This window comes from Coenobita brevimanus, chromosome 91 (genome assembly GCF_032717465.1).
Source record: "Coenobita brevimanus isolate Jiangsu-jjx chromosome 91, ASM3271746v2, whole genome shotgun sequence".
Lineage (NCBI taxonomy): Eukaryota > Metazoa > Arthropoda > Malacostraca > Decapoda > Coenobitidae > Coenobita > Coenobita brevimanus.
The window spans coordinates 7,801,652-7,807,676 of record NC_137044.1 but is presented as its reverse complement, the minus strand read 5'-3'; the positions used below and the strand labels follow the sequence as shown (position 1 = coordinate 7,807,676).

Below are 6,025 nucleotides of genomic sequence, written 5' to 3'. Positions count from 1 at the left end.
AAACCGACCTATCCTAACTTCACCTAACCTAACCTAATATAACCTAACTTATCTAATCTAACCTAATCTGACCTAACCCAACCCCACTTAATCTCACTAAAGTACCGGAAGAAATTTTTAGGACGGATGGGTTTCTGGTGCCGGTTCGACCTGTTACCGCTGTGCTGATGCCTTGCCCAGGTGGCCCCAGGGAGGGTGAGTGAGCCCCGGCCGCCCAGGTAGTGTTAGGTAACGAGGGAAGCTTAGGGCGGGCAGGTGGACGGCCAGCTTGAGAGGTTGGCTTACGGGCAGGCAGGCAGGAAGGCAGGAGGGTTAGAGCATGTTACCTTCCCCCTTTCCTCTCTCTCTCTCTCTCTCTCATAAAACAAAAAAAATCAACCCCTTCAATCCCAAGACTTTTTTCTTTTTCATTTTTGTTTTCTTTAGACAATATCATTCAGCTTAGGAGGGGTTGTTCGAATTGGAGGAGTTTGATACATAATCTTCCTGAACTCCCTTTATTCGACAAGATGTTCCTAAGCTGAATAAAAAAGTCTGGAAGCAGCAATAACCATGGCAGTAGTAGTAGTAGTAGTAGTAGTAGTAGTAATGATGATGATGATGATGATAATAATAATAATAATAATAATAATAATAATAATAATAATAAAAATAATAATAATGATAATGATAATAATAATAATAATAATAATAATAATAATAATAATGATAATAATAATAATGATAATAATAACTGAAATAACGTCCTCGGGCTGAAGAAGCTAACTGTATCTCATTCCAGCATTCCACTCAATGAAAAAGAAAGAAAAAAGAAAAAAAAGAAATGAAAATGGAAAGGTTAATGTCAGGGCTTTCCGTAATTATGCCTCTTTTTCACCAGGTTTCGTTTATTGGATGTTCTCATGACAAACTTAATTAAAATCTCAATTCATTTTTTCTACAACAGCGAATACCGACAAGACAATTCAGAAGCCGTAGTTACAAAAGATCTCAACTAATTCACAGGGCATACAAGTCTGAATGGTGGTTAAATATTATCATAAATCATTCTGCTTTGTGTAATTTTTCATGTTTTTCACAATTTTTTGGCTGGAAACTGAATGATATATATATATATATTGAATGAAGACAAAAGCAAAGTATGAGAAAGCAACTTCAGAGTCAGCTTAAGTGCCAGAATATTTGTAAATATGATATCTGGCACCATATTTATGCACATTCTTGAATTTAAGTTGTGTATAAGAGTGTTTTTTTTATCACGTTGAGTACACAGCTTCCCATCCGATCAGCAAAGTTAAGCAACGTTGGGTCTGGTTAGTACTTGGATGGGTGACCGCCTGGGAACACCAGATGCTGTTGGCATCCCTACGTGTCAAGTGGGGTTGGTGGAGGATTAGTGCCCCTCCCTGTAAAACAATTAACTCTAAGCCCTTGGCCACCCCATTTGGGATACATGGCGTCTGGCAATGAATGAATGAATGGATGAAAATTCCCTTAACTCATACAGCTACTAAACACTTCATAACAAAACTAGACGAAATATTTAAGTGAAAAATACGACGAAATAAAATTACCGCTGATGTTGATTAACTGTTAACAAGACTTGTTAGTATTAGTAGTATTAGCAGTTGCCATCACAGACTTATCTAAGCGTGAAACCCGGTGGACTGCAGACTGAAGTTTCCCTTCTTCCGCAGTCCACAGTCGTCATTTAGAAAGATAGGGAGAGGACTGAGAGAGGTTTGTATAATTAAGAAGCTCCTCCTTCCTGTCATATCAGTGCCACCATGTGAAGGAGTCTCTCTCCAGCACCAACGGCACTTGTTCATTCATTCATCCATTCACCGTTTCTTTCATTCATTTAGCTCATATAAACTCTAGTGGAGGGGTCTATGGTCAGGCTACTCAGTCACGACATTTAAGGCAAGAGTGACCAGCCTCACCTGTCCCTGAGTAGGATTATGTAGGCAAGAAACCCCAACCACCCCTCAGATGGACACCCTGACAGGCTCCCTCTGGTTACTCTCGGGAATTGACAGATCCTTTTGAATATACCCCCATGTTACGCTGCTCATCCTCTGTTCACCCGTCACCACTCACCCATCACTCACTCATCACTCATCCACCACTCACTTATCACCATTCAGCACCCAACACTCACCCACCAATCACCCAACACTCACCCAGCACCACTCACCCACCTTTCATCAAGTATTCATCCGCCAGGCAGAACCACCGCATCTTTTCCTTGATCCACCAGATTAATTGCATGGCATCTTCAGCAGGTGGCCTGATGTCGTTATGCTCGCCCGAGATTTTACCTTTAAGTTACGAGGACGACTACACCTCACAACCCTCTTCTTATTTCTCCTCCTCCTCTCCCCACAAGATGCTCTCTCCCCTCCTCCTCCCACAAGATGCTCTCCCCCCTCCCCCATCCCCCTTTTTATCCAGGCATCCCCTCAGTCTCAGATCTCCACAGACACATATTCCTCCAATCTTTCTCTTTCTCCTTCTTCAGTTCTTTGTCTCCAATACATTCTCCTCCTTCCTGCAACCTTCTTATCCTTTTCTTCCTCCAGTTCCTTCTCTCCAACTCTTTCCCCTCCTTCTTACCACATCTCTCTCCACCTCCTTCTCCTCCTTCCTACTACCCACTTCCTCTTCCTTCTCCCTTTTCTACCCTCTCTTATCCAAGCATCCTGTCAGCTCTCCTCATGCAACCCCCCCCCCATTCCTTCGGCATTTCCTTCCCTTCACCTTATTCTCCTTGCCCTCCTGTCTTCTTCCCTAGCTTCCCCCTCTTCCTCCAGTTCCTTAACCTCATCCTTCTCATATATCCTGTCACATCTCCACATGCATTTACCCCCAACACTTCCTCCTGCACTTCATTTCCTCCCATATTTTTCTCTCTTCAGCTCTTCTTTCTTGTCCATATCTTTACATATTTCTTCTTCTCACCTCACCTCTACCTCCTCCTCCTCCCGCCCCATCCTCTCACATCTTCTCAGAAACATATTCTCTAACCCTTCCTCCTTTTCTCCTCCTGCTCTTCCTCCTCCTTCCCTTTCTTCTTATCATTAATATCTACTGTCCGCCCTTCTTCCCTCACCTCTTCCTTCTCCTTCCAGTAAAATCTCACCAGACACATATTATTTCAAACTCTCCTCTTCCTTCACCTTCCCTTTCCTTCCCGTCCTCATATCTTCTTCTCTTCTTCGTCCCTTCATCCTTTTTACCCCCTCGTCCCTCCCCATCCTCTCACATCCCCCGACACAGCATCCACCCTGAAGCCTATCATCTCCTTTTTCTTTCTTTTTTCCTCTTCTTCCTCCTCCTCCTCCACCTCCTCAGTTTTCTTCTCCTCCTCCTCTTCCTATCCCTTTTTCTCCTCCTCCTCCTCCTCCTCTTTCCCTTCCTTCTCTTCCTTCTCCTCCTCTCCTCTTTCTCCTCAACCTTTTTCCCATTCTCCACCTCCTCTTCCCTTTCTCCCTCTTATCACAAATATCTCCCGTCCGCCCTTGTTCTCGCCAGCGAATCAGAGATCACACTCCTAGGGCCAGCTCCACGAGACGAAACCCCGCTACTTAAGGAACATAAATATCGGGGAATGCACGATAATGCTCACTGGGCCAGAACACACACACACGGGGGCAAAAACACTGAGGGTGAGGGTACGGTAATATGCAGCCCTTCTCCCCCGCTCCTCTTTTGCTCTCTTCTACCCCCCTCCAACCCCACTCTTCCCCCATCTCTCTCGTTCTTTCTCCTGACCCCCCCTTCCTCTCTCTCTCTCTCTCTCTCTCTCTCAGTTTTGTTTATCCATATGTTAAATCTTACTTCTTTTTTCTGTCTGCCTGGCTAGCTCATTTCTCTCTCTCTCTCTCTCTCTCTCTCTCTCTCTCTCTCCTGTGTGTGTGTGTGTGTGTGTGTGTGTGTGTGTGTGTGTGTGTGTGTGTGTGTGTGTGTGTGTGTGTGTGTGTGTGTGTGTGTGTGTGTGTGTACCTGTCTTTCTTTCCTTCTATTTCCTTTAATTTTCATTTCTCTGCTTTTTTATTTGCTCTCTCTCTCTCTCTCTCTCTCTCTCTCTCTCTCTCTCTCTCTCTCTCAAGGTACAGTTATCTAGGTTCACAGGTGGAAAAAATTTCAGCTACTGTTGTATATGCAACAGAAGCAGGAACCATTTTAATTAAGTCTAGGTACTTGACACACGCAACCCTGACCTCTCTCTCTCTCTCTCTCTCTCATGTTCAGTAAACTATTTCTAGCATCTTTCTTCTCAGTTATATGTCTGTTCAATACTTTTTTTTATCCCTTCTCGGTCTATCAGTCTGTCTGTCTCTCACTTTTCGGGCGCTTTTATATAGCTACCGAAATACTGTATAATGCTATTACAAATTTTAGGGACTAGTAATTATGAAAACAGCACGATGACATTTGATAATATAATAGTGCTACCCCCAAAATGCTTTCACTCAGCTAAGGGGAAATATCTTTAAGTCAATAAAGGGGTTAACAAGTCTTTGCTAATCTTCGGACTCTTATGGCTTTTAAAATCCACTCTAGTAACCTTCAGACGACTCAGCTTAGGGGAGTCGTTTCATTTAGTAAAGAAAAATAAAGACGCGGCTGAAATAAAGAATGTAAGTAATTTCTTCACGATATGACCTGCATGGAAAGGATATATTTTTACATGCCCTCACCACATTTGGGAATTTTTTTTTCCGCGATGAGGGAGATAACAACAGACAGATTGAGAGACGATACACTGACAGACGCCTGTAATAAAAATAAATTGATAAACAGATATATAGGTAAACAGATAAATAAATATACATACACACACCTCTTAATAACTATCTATCTATCTACCTTTATATCTACGTATCCATTAACCTAGTATGAAGAGCGAGGAAAGTAGAGGACAAAACAGAAAAGAAAGAGAGAAGAGGGAACTGCAGAACATGGAGAAACGCAAGAACCAGTGAGAAACAGATTGAAAGAGAACTGAATATGAAAGCGAAGTGAATTTTGGGAAATAGGTAGAAATGAAAAAGAAAGTCTACGTGATAAAAGAACAGGAAAACAAACTGAACGAAGAGGTGGAAGAGAAAGTAAGATTAACAATAGCCAAGGAGACAAAAAAAAAAAAAGCAAGCAAGAGAAAGGAGGGGGGAAGAAAAAGAGTAGGAAATAGGGAAAACCAGATGGAGAACTGGGTGAAAAGGAAATTACAAGGAGAGAATAAACGAGAAAAAACACGACCAGCAAAAGAAGGAAAAAGTGAGAAAAGTGACAGAGGTTGAGGCTAGGAAATAACGGAAGGAAAAAAAAATGGATGGGAGAGGAAGTAGGAAATAAGCACGACATTCCTGAAGATGAATGGTAAGGTGCAACTACTCCGACACACACACACACACACACACACACTCACAGTTATACGTACACAACTTCCATGGTAGACAATTACATGTACAGTTATACACGCTCACAGACATGATAGCAAACACGTTCATACACGCAGAGTCACACCTGCACAGTCACGCGGCCACACACATTCACAGTCGCACGCGCACACAGCCATACGTACACACAACCAAACACGCACACAACCATATACGTACACAGCCAAACACTCACACACAAACGTTAGATAAGATTTAATATTCCGCCAGTACACTTATGCATCTTATTCGCATGCCTACGAACACACACACACACACACACACACACACACACACACACACACACACACACACACACACACACACACACACACATACCCTATCAAACACGGACGGAGCTGTACACACACTCGTACAGCATCACACAAGACACGAGAGACAGGCAATGCATTACCTCACGCACACACAAATAATCAATCACACGCACTCTCACACACGCTGGCAAACAATGATCAAGCCCATAAACACTCCTGCATTCCTCCTTCACACTTATTTGCTTTCATACACACACACACACACACACACACACAAACACAAACAGAGAGAGAGAGAGAGAGAGA

The 6,025-nt window shown here is 42.9% G+C and overlaps 1 pseudogene; it reads left to right on the top strand.

The window, feature by feature from the left end:
- Window positions 1-1,254: 1,254 nt before the first annotated feature.
- On the top strand, window positions 1,255-1,352 carry LOC145412038 (5S ribosomal RNA; annotated as a pseudogene).
- Window positions 1,353-6,025: the final 4,673 nt, after the last annotated feature.